Consider the following 16711-nt stretch of genomic DNA (forward strand, 5'->3'; position numbering starts at 1 on the left):
TTATCCAAAAATAGCAGATCTACAAGCTCACAATGCCTCGCAGCACGAGGCGTTGTGAGCTTGTAGATCGTCTGTTTTCGGCAAAGAGCTTTGGTGTAGAGGGGAAAAAGAGCAGACTAAGTACAGAGTGAAAGGTCAAGTTTATTAAGTATTGACGGTTCAAGTGGTTACATATCTGAAAACACAAATTGACATGGATCCAAAATACACCGACGATTGTGCTGTCAAACGATGAAACTATATGGAATCTATGAAAAGGTTGTGGGGGTTCCCTGCTTCATCTCTTTCTCAACTAAGGGGTCCTTGGCCCGAAAACATTGAAGAACCCTGGTATAGAAGTTGGAGTCAAGGTTGTGATGGGAGAGAACTGGTCTCCCCCTCGGCTGTTTACATTCTCCTGTGACGAGGAGGAGGAGGAGGAGGAGGAGGAGGAGGAGGAGAATGACTTACAGCTGTACCCCTAGAGGGAACAAGGTTCTTCATAATTGCAGGAGATTAGGTGTAATATATGCTGCACTTAGTCCAGACTTTATGGATATCAATAGATTTAGCCCAGCTCTGTGGCCTTGCGGGTAGAGTGTCCACCCTGAGGGAGGTTGGGGTTCGATCCCTGGTCAGGGTCATTCCAAAGACTCTGAAGAATAGGACCCAATGCCTCCCTGCTTGGCACTCGGCATCGGGGGTTGGATTGGGGGTAAGTCCCTGTTAGACATACTAGAGTCATGTCCAGGGGGTGTACTTGAACATCAAGCTGCCTCACGCCACAGAAACAGCCCTATGGGCCTCTTGGCTCTGCAAGGCTTACTTAATGGATTTAGCGGTTGTGCCCCTCTGGCAATTATTATGTGAAGACGGTGTATTGGCAGAGGGGCAGTTGCGTGAATTGTTCACGCATGGTTGAAGGACAGAGAAAGTAGGTTTATGCAACTCTTTTCTGGCTCACTCTTTTTGCATTGCATTCTCTTAAAAGACCATTCAAATAAAATGTTTACAGGGTACAATGTTCTTGTAAAGCAAAAGTAGTGGGTGTAGGTCAGGCACATGCACACATAGACATGAAAGGGGGCTTGAGCCCCTGCCCTTTTATCCTTCTGTAAAAAGTGCCCTCTCCAGACCATGAATGCAGTTTTTACTATGCTGAAATAAATGCAAATGCCCCCCTTTCCATGCCATACCTGTAGGTAGCATTCAATAGAATTGCCTTGTCCAAACTCTCCTGAACTTCAATGCAGCATCTTATGTTGAAAGAATTGCCCTCTCTGTGTAGAAATCCATGCCGTTACGCCACATCTCCAGTATTGACTTGATTATGCTTAGTTCAGTGTGGTATCAAGCACCGGAAATAGCCGAACCTCCAAGCTCACAACGCGTCGCAGTGCGGCGCGTTGTGAGCTTGGAGGTCAGCTATTTTCGATATTTTCACCAAAAGGCCCTTTTAGAAATGTCAGTCCTAGCTGCCTCTCTAACATTCTCTGCACGTCCCTCCCTGGTGTCAGTGTATGTGTGTGCATGCATGCGCGTGTGCCTTCGTTCATTCGTTCGTGTGTGTGTATAGCCTACTGTATATCACTGTGTATGTTGTTGTCTCTTCTTTGGTCATGCGCCAAGAGCCAAGAATCAAGTAAAAAAAAAAAAAAAAAGCCAGGGTACCGAGGCTACCAGCCAAGTGAAGAAAAAAACAGAGGCCATGAACTTGGCATGTGGGGGGGGGGGGGGGGGGGGGGGGGGGGGGAGCTTTCATCGTGTTGCTGGATGAGAAAAATGTGCCCAGCAGCACAGCTGTATAATGAGCTCACTTATCAGCCAGGGCATTTGTGGGGGCGCCCTTCCTTTCTGTGTCTACCAATCTGTCAGTGAAAAGGCCAAGTGACCTCACCAAGTGCTGCCAGTACTGCCATGTGGCGTCAGGCACAGTTGAAGGTATCAGCTAAGAACAAAGGGGGCTAGTAGGTTAAACTTCTAGACGTGGAACTTTCATAAGACAATCCACAATGCGGTCAGTTTTTTCTCTCGCTCTATGAATGTCTATGTTGGTCGGTCAGTCGGTCAAGCGTCCCGAAAAACGAATTATCTTATAAACCAGTGTTTCCCAACCTGGGTTCCTAGGGCCTCCCTTGGGAGTTGCCATTTAATAGCCAAAGTTCACTGGGAGACTTTTTCTTTGTCTGTTTGGAAGTAGTCCAACATTTTTGAACACACAAAACATGTTGTGGTGGGGGTTTCTCGAGGAGAAAGGCACTTTGAGCAGAGACGACAGACCAGTCTGCATGTTGACCATTTATTCAGCACCAAGTACATTTACAACAATACTACTTTATTCTAGGTCTAATCTAAGCAAGTGTGAGAGCGAGTGGCTCTCGCGCTTGCTTAGATATTAGGATAAGAATATATTCTAATATTATCATGTCCTGTCTCCTTCCCATCGTTATTTAAATCAGAGACCTTTAGTGACAGTAAAGTGTCCTGTAACTGGTCAGTGTGACACTTCCAAATATCATATCACTGTGTCACCATGACGATCTACATGCTCGCAACGCCTCATGTAGAGCATGTAGATCTATTTTCTACATGCTATTTTCACAATTTCTGCCTCTAATATTTGACAATTCGGCCAATGTTTAATTTCTCATTTTACAAGTATTAAAAAGTCCTTAAATTGTCACTTTAGAAATACACTTTGTACACTTAAACTTTATGGTGGTTTGTTTACTGTTGAGTGAAAAAACAATGTTGCACATTGAAGGAGTAGTTCACCCCCAAAATGACCTTTTTTCATGCCATGGAGAGTAGAGTTCAATAATATTTTTTGTTTTTTGTCGCATTCCTAAGACAAAAATTTGATTTGAGTAAATTTACCCCCATTGATTCCGGATGGGGACCCGTTTCGAAACGGGTCCCCATCCGGAACGAATGGGGGTACATTTATTGTTATCACATTTTTGTCTTAGGAATGCGACAAAAACCTAAAGATATTATTGAACTCATGGCATGACTAATCAATAGAAAAAAAGTCATTTTGGGGGTGAACTACTCCTTTAAGTTAATAATTTGGGGATCCCCCTGGGGGTCCCGACCCACAGGTTGAGAACCACTGGTCCAGTCAAGGTGGTGATTCTTTGCCCAGTATACCCGGGGGCCTGAGTCCGGGTTGGCTGAAGGTGCAGGATCCTGGACAGGGCCCTGACTGAGCACCAGGGACCAGGGCCAAACAAGAATGTTGGGTTTTAATGATAATTTGTTCCCTACTCCATTGGGGTACTTGTCACCATGTATTTGCATACAGTATAATGTGTACTCCCATCCCAAGCATCGAAAGCAGTGGCCGCCTGAAAGGTTTGGGAACCACACTGCCCAGTGGAGACCCAAGAGAAATTAGACGTTTGCCCGGGACCCAGACCCAAGATCTACAAGCACACAACGCATCGTTTTTTCCTAGATTTGTGTGTTTGTTTGTTTGTTTTTAATCTTATACATTTTATTCGTATTTTTATTATTATTTTGATTTTTTTTTTTTTTTCTTTTTTAAGTAGGAAAATAAAATGGGATTTTTATTTGAGTCGTGACCCATAACAAATACACGTTGTGCACTTGTATCTGCTATTTTCACTAGTGTGGGTCCCAGGCAAACATTTAATCTCTCTTTTGGGTCTCAACAGGGGTGTCACAAGGGGTAGGAAAGTGGGACTGAGTTACTGGGGCCCAAGGTGGAGGGGCCCTAATAACTTTATCTATTGAAAAATAGCAGATATACAAGCTCACAGCGCGGCACCGAGTGCCGCGCTGCGAGCTTGTAGATCTGCTAGTTGTGAAAATGTGTGAAAATCTTTGAATATGTGTATTTTTTAAGCGAACATTTCTAACTCAAATTTTGCTTCTGGGGGTCCCTGGAACTAAATATTTTGAGATCGGGGTCCGTGGCCAAATAAATATCATCTTGGGGGTCCTTGACACACATTTCTTTGCACACATTTTCACGATTTCTCAAAAATAGCAGATATACAAGCTCGCAGTGAGCTTGTATATCTGCTATTTTTCAATAGTTAACATTCATGGGGGGCCCGCAGTGAATCCTTGTACCCAGGGCCCAGAATTTGGTGTGACGCCCCTGGGTCTCAACCTGAAAAGGTCCCGACCCACAGTTAGTGCTATAGTAGAGGCAGCACCTGGACAGTAGTTAGAGGTTGCTCAGGAACCAACCCAGGCATGGACCGTGGGAACCAGGGAACAGGGAACCCGGCTAGCCTCATTCATGGCTGCCATAACAGTTAGATTATTGGGCTCTATTTCCCTATGACGGGGAAACTGAAATGATTAGCCTATGCAGTAGGTTACGTTTTAGAGACAGTATGGCAAATGTGCATAATGGCCTTTGGGTTGAGATTTAACTTTAGATTTCTTACCATAAAAGGTGTTGGAGTAATATCAGGACAGTTTTGGGTGTCCTGAATAGGAATCCATTTATCAACAACCCTAACTATTAAAAGTAATGTTTTAAGTCTAAAGTTGACAATGTTGTCTGAATAAACCCTTTTGCAAATCCCGCCCCATTCTGCCCTGTTACTATGATGGGACATTAACCCTGGGCAGATTGTTTTTATAGTGGAAGTGGATAGGATTTTTTTTTCCCTTCATAGCCTCATTACAGCTATATAAAGTACCAAAGGAAAAACACCTAGGTGATATTAATAAAAAGGGAAGACAAAGGTACAGTAGTTACATTGCAAAACAGGGGATTTACCCGAAAATATATGTTTTAATTTGTTTAATCCCAGTGGGACAGAATCCTCTTTGCAGATTCTTTTATAGTGGTAGTGGATGCGATTTTTTTTCCCTTCATAGCCTCATTACAGCTATATAAAGTACCACAAAAAACACATCTACGTGATATTAATAAAAAGAGAAGAAAAAGGTACAGTAATTACATAGCAAAACAGTAGTTTTCCCCCGAAAAATAAATGTTTTAATTAGTTTAATCCTCTGGATCAGAGATAGAAAGAGAAGCGCATTGCATCTTGGGTACTAGGAAGAGGACAGAGAGAATGTTTCTCCTCACATAATAGGCTGGCTTTTCGTAATTCTGCCCATTTAAATTATATGTACCCAATCGTGACTCTTAGACCATTGATAAGGTACATGTGAACTAGTTTGTTGAAGCTTATTCGTTATGATGAGCGAGATCGCTTGACGCTTGCCGTCGCTATCACCGTACCGGCCGATCTCCGTGTCGCGCACTGCGGACAGTTTTTGAAAGGCTGAAGCAACATTCTCCACTGCACAAACTCCACCCCCGATAGCAAAAAGTGAATGATTTTTTCTGGTTGGCCAGTCAGGGAGTCTCAGGGACCAATCAGAAGGCTGACAAACGGTCTATTTTGTACCTGTGAGTGATGAATGCTATATTGGCCTCTAATGCTTAGAGTGGTATGACAAAGTTGGAAAACCAAAAGTAAATTATCTATTTTCAGTGTGAAACCATCGTGTAACAAAGCATAAATTGGGCTTAATCTGCCCCCGTCTATTCCAATACGTAAACAACTGAACTGTTTTGGACAAATAGCATGCACCTTTGCAGAGACACAACACTTAACCACTTGAACCCCAGGATCCCTATTGTGGGGGAACATTCGTCAAAAATAGCCGATCTACAAGCTCACTGCACGAACTTACGATGTGTTGTGAAGTTGTGAGCTTGTTATTATCGGTGCAGAGATTTGGTGTACAGATGGAAAAAGCAGCCCAAGTGCAGTTGCATCTCAGGGCTGTTTTACAAACACTACACTTTTAAAGGTAAGGTAAGTGATTTCATTTAAGTTTCAGGTTTAATGTAGGTGACAGGCGGGGGCCTTCCTCCAATCATGATCAAGTGGGGGCGGTCCTTGGTGCGCATTAGCCCCGCCCCCACTCTATCCTGATTGGAGGAAAACCTGTCTCCTCCACCAAAACTGAAACAGCGTTTTTCTCCTCACAGGGGATAAGGCTGAAGTACCGAACAAACACTCTATAGCAGGGGTGCCAACACTTTTTTTGATGTGAGATCTACTTTTAAAATGACTAGCTCAACATGATCTACTCATCCAAAATGTTTTAGCTGAGGGCCTGAGGGGGGCTTACTAGCGTTACATTTTAGACAAATACACTTACTGTAAGGGGGAAATAAATGGGAAATACTGGGGAAAATGTCGGGAAAATCACACTTTTTCGAACGACCCTCATTTCAACCGGAGGGTTAGCGACTCACCCCACGGAGGTTAGGGTTAGGGTGAGGGTGAGGGTTAGGGTCGGGTGTCGAAAAGATGACATGTAGTAACAGCGACACGCTCCCGACGACACGCTCCCAAAATGTCTTCATCCCATTCTGTATGGAAGTGGTAGGTTTTGGGGTTCTTTGTAATGCTACTGACTCTTGAACAAAGTATTGCATTGGAGGTTTGCTTACTTTAGAAGCCATGAGGGGAGCCGACATATTTTTTTATATTAATTATATATTTTCAGAGGCATGTCATGTGGTCTACCTGCACACCCTTGGTGATCTACTGGTCACGATCTACCTTTTGGGCACCCCTGCTCTATAGTAACAATTAGCCTACTATCAGAACATTGACCCATTTTGTTATTATTTGAATTAAATGAAATCACTTATTATCTTTAAGTTGTTAATGAGGATTCACACGGCCATCTCTCGGCTACCTGCACTCTCTCATAGGCTACGCTTCAACTGGTTTGGCAAAAACTTGAGGGCGACTCCCCCGAATGAATTTTATGAGACACAGTAAATCTCACGCAATTGCACCGACAGATGCAGTAAAATCTTATCTGCTCATAATGGCAGCCTTTCAGCGTGACATCACCACGTTGCACATTTTGAATGTTTGCGTAAGTTTATGGTTTCCACCCAAAACTGGAAGTCAGATGCCCTGCCTCGTAAAAAGACATAAATCTTTCTGTGTGCAATATTTTTATGGACACCCCTCCGCCTCATGTAGGCTGACCTTGGGGTCATCCTGAACCATTTGCCAGGGGTACGGGTCATATTTTCACCACTCCCTCCGGGGTAACAGGAACCAGCTTTTCACGACCAACTCGTAATTAGAACTTCCTTTCTCTCTTTTTCAGCTCGAGGAAGTGTATCAAGTTCGTCAGGTGCGGACTTTCAAAAATTATGACGATTTCACTGTTTGACATTTACGTAGCAATGTGCTCTTTTTCTGTCCAGGAAATGTTTACATTTTTACAGCCAAGCGAGCAACCACTTCTTTACCCCAATACTTCATCATGAAGTGGACAGCATGAGCTCATTTGTTGGTTTAGGGTCAGAATCTGAACAAACTCTATATGAAAAAGATATCCACATTAATATTATTTATATTAGTCCCCCCCAGGGGGTACTATTATAAATATACACAGCCAGGCTGTTCAGTGATCAGTGACATGACTTTACAGGCTGGCACATCACAGCAGTGTCTCCACTCTCCAGACAAGGTTCGGGACACATTTCTTGGTAGCAGACCCACTTTGAGTAATGTCGTGAGTAATGTGTCTTTTTTTATGTATTTTTATGTTTTTCTTTCTTTCTGGGCGTTTAACATCTGGCTTATTAGTGTAGTGTACTGTAGTACAGCTGTAGTCTATTGTGGATATATGAGTGTTTGTCTCCCTCTAATGGTGGATTGTGGCACCTGCTGCCTTTCCAAAAGATTTCAATAGTAGACCTACTATTATCAGTTCATTTGAAACTTCATGAGCTAGGAAATGTTTCATATGAAGTTTTTTTTGTTGTTGCTTTGTATTCATATGGGAACCTAGAATAATTTTATCTTGGCTGCCCAAATAGTAACTTTGGGCTCTTGTAATTTGCATAATACAATAGGTATATATACATGTGTGTGTGTGTGTGTGTGTGTGTGTGTGTGTGTGTGTGTGTGTGTGTGTGTGTGTGTGTGTGTGTGTGTGTGTGTGCTCGCGCACGCGCTCACGTGTGTGTGTGCGTGTTTTTTATATCAGGTCAATCTCAAATGTTAAAGGTCATGGGTCAAGGTTAAATTTGACCTATGGAAGAGATGGAGTCGGAAATGGAAACAAATTGATGAAAAAAATCATGTTTTCATGAGTGCAGGCCCACACACACACACACACGCACACACACACACACACACACACACACACACACGCACACGCGCGCGCGCGTGCACACACACACACACACACACACACACACACACACACACACACACACACACACACACACACACACACACACACACACAGGGGAGCCGTGATTGACAGGTAGCCCCACCACGTGACTGCCACATGGATGTTGTGTATTGCCAGTGCGACATTCCAACTATTGTCTGGGGCCTATTGACAACATTTCCAACATTCTATTCTAGGGTGCACCAGCTCCGTGCCATAACTGTGTTCATAATGATCTACAGCGTCAGGACAGACGATTACAATTCCAGCGAGTTCTAATTTACATCTTGTCTCTTTTAGAGGATTCTGTGGTCAGTGGAGTTGGGAATGAGGACTCGTTAAGTTGACAGATTTAGGACCGTTCTGGCTCATCAGGGGGGAATCCGACTCTCATTGGCACTTTGAAGGGTGAAGTCAAGTGGCCGCTGACTGCATGCGGTCGTATAAGAACACTGAAGACGAAAGACTTGTCGGGTGTTTACTGTGATGGCAGAGGGAACCCAGAACGATTCCATCCCGGATTTGAAAGAGGTGGAGAGCAAGCTGGGGATGAAGACTCCGGAAAGCCTTCTGATGTGGATGAGGGATGCGGCTCAGCGCCAGGAAGACCCTTGGAGTTCAGAATGGGATGATGACGTGGACAGAGTGGACGTGGATGGCAGTGCCAGCGTCGACGTCGACAGTTTCTGCCACAAGATTAGACAGTTGAAACTGGAGATGGTAAAGCTTTGCACTGTTTTCATAATAGTGGTTGTTCTAGGTTTGTAACTGGGAAGTATCTATACAAAACAATAGCCGCTGATCTGTGACTCACAAGCCGACACAGGGAAGGATGCCAAAGTGTGTGTGTGTGTGTGTGTGTGTGTGTGTGTGTGTGTGTGTGTGTGTGTGTGTGTGTGTGTGTGTGTGTGTGTGTGTGTGTGTGTGTGTGACTGTGTGTGTGTGACTGTGTGTGTGACTGTGCATTCGTCCAGTCCAGTTTGTACAATACAGTTAAAGTGCATTTGCTTTTACAGTCTGCACGTTGAGTGTTATTTTTACACTACAGCAGGCCTAAACTCATGCAACTCGTTCCAGTCTGTTGTGGAGTTTTCTTTATTCGGAGTGACATCGTCACCTGACTGTTTATTATTATGGTAGACAATGACAGCGGTTTCAACACTCTCCTCTCGGCTGTCTTTGCCTCATTCACTTCCATTCATTTTACACATTCCACCACTGAATACCTCTGTTTAGTTCATCTGTGTCTAGCTAGCCTATAGCTGTCACCTGTCGCTTCATCATTATCACCATCATCATCACACCTCAGGCTTCTTCTCACTCTCGTAACTTATGCTTGACAGTATATTAGGTTCATTAGACGGACACATGTGCACACACACACACACACACGCACGCACGCACGCAGCACACGCACGCACGCACGCACGCACGCACGCACACACACACAATACTGTACACATACACTACACACAGGTGCGTACACTCAGTCTGGCACATAAACACATACAGGTAACCAGAACACTCGTCCCCATTCTTTTCGTGGACCACGCTCGCCAATCAGCGTCTGCAGACTCTGCACTCAGGGCCCTGTTGATTGGCCCTTCCACTTTTTGGTTTCTGCAAAACGCCCATGCAGCGCTTGGGGCCAGAAGGGAGTCCATGTGGCCTAATAATGCTTATATCAAACGGGGTTGTTGAAATTAGAAGGTTGAGACCCACATGGTCTAACCCGCCCTAACGCTCCTTCCGTTCCCGCCGCCCCCTGCAGACCTGCTTGCGTTCTGCCGATGTGAGGATCCTGCGGCAGCTGGTTGCGGTGCACGAGGGCATCGAGGCCGTGCGCTGGATGATGGAGGAACGCGGCGCCCTGGCCAGCCGCAGCAGCAGCCTCACAGGCAGCCTGAGCAGCCTGGTCACCATGGAGGGGCTCGGACCTTCTATGTCCCCCTGCAGGTACCACCACATTTACTGTACTAATCTACTGTACTCATATATCGTCGTTGTCGGGTGGAAACCTCGTATCTCCCAAGTTTCAAATTTGTACGTTCCCAAAGTAAAGCCCAGCTTCATCAGACAAGGCCGTCGCACAAAAGTAGTGAAAACAGCAGATCTACAAGCACACAACGCCTCGCACCGCGAGGCGTTGTGTGCTTGTAGATCGGCTGTTTTCGCTAGTTTAAATCATTTTTAAAATGATTAATGCAAAACGAACGGTTTTGGACATACAAGGTTTTCACCCGACAACGACGATATCTAGCCTTCGAACCACAAGGTCATTGGTTTGATCCCAGACACCATCAACTCAGTCAGTGTATGTGTAGTATAACATAAGTACTGGGAGCTGATGGTAGGTGTGGCGCTCCACCCCATTAATGTTTTTTTTTTTACAATGTAAAAGAAAATCTATATTGTCAATATCGAGGTATTTCACAAAATATTGTGATATTTGATTGAGTCCATAACGCCCAGCCCTACTTTGAGATGTGAAAAGGATTTTTTGAGTTGAGTAAAACATATTTGGGTCAGTGACGTGACGCCCCAAAAAATGTGTTTTTAAAAAAACTGTAAATTGCAGGCATAAAAGTTATTTACTTTTGTTCTACTCACTCTCAACCTTATGGAAATACATTTTGTTTTTAGATATTTTATTGGAATCAGACTTTATTCAGCAGTTTGTTGTACTTGTGCCTAAAATCGTCATATGGTGTGACATGAAAATAATTGTTCATAAAATGAAAATGGAGTACATCTTTCTTAAGTTACTCACTTTATCAAAGTCCTTTATCATAACTAACCAGTGATCCACTATAGTTTTTTGAAAATTAATTATATCTGTATGTTTTTTTCATAATCGACACTCTGTGTGAGGCCCATGTTCATGATCTTACAACATATTTTAAATGTATTCTGTCAAAACTTTCTCTAAAATTACACAAATATTTGTGACTCTTCCTGATAATATTCTCTATGTAATGCATAAACATTTTTTTGGTTTAATCATTAATAAAGGTATGATTTTTCACTATTTGGAATGTCACACCAAATGATTTAGTGTCACACCGTATGATCATATCTTCATGTGTCAAAGCAAACTGTGTTTAACCTACCTATTAGTGAGTACTGAACTTTACTGATTGATTAAACAATTACCCAGGATAACATGGCCTTAATATTTCTGAACAGGATATTATTGTAGGGCTTTAACATGGGATAAGAAAGAATTGTAGTAGTAGATGGATGATGAGGATGTGCACAGGAATGCTACACACACCTAAGTCTTCTGCCGGCCCACGGCAGAAGGATCCTAAAGAGACAATAAGGCGCATAGCCACACTTGGAGCCAAGGCAACATTTTATTAACACCAATTAGTGGAAACAGAACTCAGCATTCAGGTAAATTGCTTTTTTCCGAAGTCTCCTGAACTTGAACACAGCATTTTGTGTTGAACAAATGTAATTAGGAATCATGACATTACACCACATCTCCACAACTCCAAAAATAGCTGATCTACAAGCTCTCGCAGCACAACGTGTTGAGAGCTTGTAGATCAGCTATTTTCGCTAGTTTTGTCTCGGGTCCTACCTTAACACTGTCCACTGTCCAGTCCAGTGAGTGAAAGTACAAAAGTATTAGATCAGATTAGATTATACATTTAGACTGTATTGTACATCAGCCAGTCGTATTTGGTGAGGGTAGCAAACCGGCTGCCTTGTTGTGGTTCTGCTATGCCACAGACAACCTCCTGCTCTTCTTAGAAAATGCAGTCTCGCCCCTTTGGCTCCTCTCTCCTTGCTGGGTCATTGTTTAGTTTCTCCCTGTACTTTCTCGTTCTCTCAGCACTTGTCATTTTCCAGCTGACAAAAGAAAATGGAATGTATAGTTTAAGACAAAGAGAAAATATTGTTTAGATTGAAACAATATGTTAAGGTTTCTGTGAAGGGGTTTCTGCTCTGTCTGATGAATTTGAAGTATCACTGAATGAAGCTAAATTACATTTTATGTAAAAATGTTTAAAACAAATGTTTAAATGTACAAAAGAAACATGGAACTTTGTTATTTATTGTTATATCTGTAGTTAAATACAGTATAAATCATATGGTGTGACAATCAAGTCATATGGCGTGACAAGCAGACATGTCACACCATATGATTAAGTGTCACACCATATTACTGTTTTCTCCATTTAGGTTTACCTTGAGGCTACTATGTACACATTAGCATGCTAACAGCATGCTAGCTATAACAAAGCAGCCTAGATCTACATGGAAATATGACCAAAACTTCAAATAACTTAAGCTTTTTTTAAAGAAAAGGTGTCACACCAAAAGACATCCAGAATGGTGAGTTTGTCAACGTTTCAACAAGATGGCATTTCATGAAAATGTTAAAATCATAACTCACCTCAGACACCTGTCTTGCAGTTGTGCTGGGAGTGCTGAATAGCCTTACAGAAGAAGGACCTCTCTAGCCAATAGGTGTCCAAATAATTGCCTGTTTAATTTTTCCAAACTAGTGTCACACCAAATGATTTTGGGTTGGGGGACAAAATGTTTTTGATCAGAAATGACTGAAAACATTATGCTTTGACTTTGAAAAGATATAGGCTCAAAATAGACATTTTTTTTAGCCTAAATTCATTTTCAAATGATTTTTAGCAATTCTTTTTCTTAGTTTTATTCAAGTTCCCACTTTGAGAAACAAGGTCAGGACAGTCACACCATATGAGTTTTGCCATGTTTGGTTGAAGATTCTGAAGAAATGAGGAATGAAATGTTTTAATCTTGAGTAAGTTCACATAAAGCTTAATGTCCTGCACAATATTCAGAAGGTTTTTGACAAATATATTTTTTATTTATACATGTTTGACACCGAGGACAGCGAAAACGTTACGTCACGTCACCCACCCATTTACTATTTGCCCTGACAGGGAAAGCCCCAGTCCAAGCAGCCAGTCGGATCCAAATGACACTGCTGTCGGCGAGGGATGTACAGAAGGAGAGTTTGACCGAGACAATGATCTCTCAGATTGTGCTGAGAGACACTTTGACGCGCTGAGCCGTGAGTCGGTGGAAGAGAGGCCTGCTAGTCCTTCTTCAGCCTCCACTCCTGGCTTTTCCACGAGGGACGGGCACAGTCACACGTGGTCAAGCAGCAGTCCTGGCACTGCCAACAGTCTGGCTGGTGCCACGCCACTGAAGCTGCAGGACTCTGGTGCAACAACACAGGACTTCAAAACCAGCTCTGAGCCAGTCAGGAAAGCCTTGGTCAGGGCCGCATCTTCCAGGACTGCGAGGAAGGCGATGAATGATCCCCCAAACCAGAGTCAAGCCCACTATGGTCTCCCCAAGAAGAGCCCCAGAGCCTGTAAGGACGATCTGAGGGAGGATGAGAAGAAAGCGCCCAGCCGAGAAGAACTTCTGCTGGGCTATGATGCTCAGTGGCACTGGGTGGAGTCCCAAGATGATGTGACATTTCTATGAGATTCCATAATGGCCTAATGCACTATTTGAATTGACTGTCACTGATGATGATCCTTGGGGTTTGGCAGTTCAGCTGAAGTGACAATGATTGCAGCAGGCCTTGCAGTTATGAAGAGGTTAGACATTAATTCGATCCCACATGCCAATACGGGATTGGACCGGGGGCACTGCGCAAAGCTGTAGCTGTACTGTATGTGTGTACAGTATAGTTCTTGGTTCTGGTGATAGATAATATATTTTGTTGTTGTCGGGCAGACACCTCCTATCTCCATTTTCAAACATTTAGTGTTTTCTCGTAAATTAATGCCCTACTTCAGGGCTCTTCAACAGGGGGTCTGGGACCCCTAGGGGGTCCTCAGAGTTACTACAGGGGGTCCTCCAAATCTTAGAGAAATGTTTTCTCCTTTTTTATATTTACCACTTGAACCCTAGCGTCCATATTCATCCATATGCACTGCGAGGCGTTGTGAGCTTGTAGTTCGGCTATTTTCGGCAAAGAGCTTTGGTGTAGAGGCCTAGAGGAGAAAAAGAGACGACTAATTACAGAGCGAAATGTCAAGTTTATTAACTATTGACGGTTCAAGAATCCAATATACACTGATGATTGTGCTGTCAAAAGATGAAACGTTATGGAATCTATTGACAGGTTGTGCGGGTCCCTGCTTCATCTCTCTCTCAACTAAGGGGCCCTTGGCCTGAAAACGTTGAAGACCCCTGCCCTACTTGATCATACTACAGTGTCACACAAAAGCATAAATAGTAGCCGCTCCACAACTCATTTTGTGCCACGTTTTGAGCTTGTGGATCTGCTACTTTTGATACTTTTTAATTTGAATCCTGAAAAGCAACATTCCCCCCCATCCCACAGAGACGATTTATAAGCTTTGCAAAAGCAAATACTGTATACTGCAGGGGTCTTCAACATTATCAGGCCAAGGACCCCTTAGTTGAGAGAGAGATGAAGCAGGGACCCCCACAACCTTTTCATAGATTCCAGATAGTTTCATCGTTTGACAGCAAAATCATCAGTGTATTTTGGATTCATGTCAATTTGTGTTTTCATATATTTAACCACTGAACTGTCAATACTTAATAAAGTTGACCTTTAACTCTGTACTTAGTCTGCTCTTTTTCCCCCTCTACACCAAACCTCTTTGCTGAAAATAGCCGATCTACAAGCTCACAACGCCTCGCAGCACGAGGTGTTGTGAGCTTGTAGATCTGCTATTTTGTGCTCAGAATATGGACGTTAGGGTTCAAGTACGGTTAATAACAAAGGAAAAAAATAAATTTTCTATCACACAAAGGTTTGGGGGACCCCCTGACCCTGTAGTAACTCTGAAGACCCCTTAGGGGTCCCGGACCCCCTGTTGAAGACCCCTGCTGTACTGCACACCAACCATGAAGCTGGGGATCCTTTATGTTTTACTTCATGCAACAAAGAGCGATGAAATTTGTCTCATTGGGATGAATTACACATCAGTTAATGCTGTTGGACCGTTTGACTGCTGTTGGACTGCAGTTGGACGGAAGTGAAGATATCACTGAAATGCTGTTTGGATCCACCAGGAAAGATGGTGTCATAATTGTTTGTTTATGTAGCCTACACATCATTTGCAGAAATGTGTAATAATTATCACTGCTTGTGATGAGCGATGGTATATGTTGTAAATAATTTACATTTTTGGTAATAAACTGCATACAATGTATACAAGATGGTATACATTTCTCAAGAATCAAGTTAAAGATCAAGCAAGGGGGCGAATGAGTGAATGTTGTGCGAGTGTTGCTGTGTGTGACTGATTTTTTTTAATGGGTGATATAGCCTACTGACTGTATATGAATGAGTGACAGACATGATGAATGAGAACGTTTTAGTTTATTAAAGAACTGGGTAGCACTGTAGTAGAATGACAATGATGATGCATAGGGTCCCAAATCATTGTGTTGGGCACCCTTTATAACACAATAACAGCTACTGAACTGCATTGCTTACTTACCCTTATAGAGAAAGCTTGTCAATTGCGCCCTCTAGCGACGCCATGAGGCACAGAGAAGATGGGCATGGCCTAAAAATGGAACAGCTCAAAGACAAAGTTTCTTTGCTGTATTTACAAACAAAACGCTGCAACAGGAACTTGCACGCATTTTTAATTTAGCCGCCAACACACAAACACTGTGACGGGACATAAACTTGGACCCATTACATTTGGAATATTTAAAGTTGTCAAAATATGTGAAAAGGTATTGGCAGCAACACTGTACACCTCATTCTACTTCTATTCCATTACTTCTCAGAGACACATATTGTACTTTTACTCCACTATAATTATTTTAAAACGAAATAGGCTACTATAGTGATAATTTTAATTATTATTACAAAACATATATAGGTATTAACCACTTCAACCCATCCTACTTTTTCTAAATACATAGACTATGTAGGCTATAACTTGTCAAACAAACAGTTGCATAATGAGGCTACTTTAAATTTTGGTAGGCCTACTTTTTTCAAGTAGGCCTAGGCTATATTTTTTGATAAGTAAAAGTCTGGAATTTCAAATGTACTTGAGTAAAAGTACACAAGTATTGGCATCAAAATATACTTAAAGTACAAAATGTTTGAAAATAGCAGATCTACAAGATCAGTTGTGAGCTTGTAGATTGGCTATTTTCAAATAGCCTAGGTATAAAATAGGGCTAAAGTGGTTATGTAGGGGTGCCTCGGATTAAAAAATATATTTATGGGGTGCCCTGAGACAAAAAAAATCACACCCGTGTGAAGTGGAGCTGTGTGTGTGTGTGTGTGTGTGTGTGTGTGTGTGTGTGTGTGTGTGTGTGTGTGTGTGTGTGTGGATCATGTGTACCGATTTTTGTGACATTTGAAGAAAATATGTAGGAAAAGGAGCAAAAAGTGTGTTTTGGAGAAAATTCAAGATGGCGGAAAATCTATCATGGCGCAAATGGGCGTGGCCTATATGGGGAGATGCGTCATGACCCAAGGAATCCAGGGAAAAAATATTTTTAATTTTCCGAC

Source organism: Nannobrachium achirus (genome assembly GCF_963921795.1).
Source record: "Nannobrachium achirus genome assembly, chromosome: 5".
NCBI lineage: Eukaryota > Metazoa > Chordata > Actinopteri > Myctophiformes > Myctophidae > Nannobrachium > Nannobrachium achirus.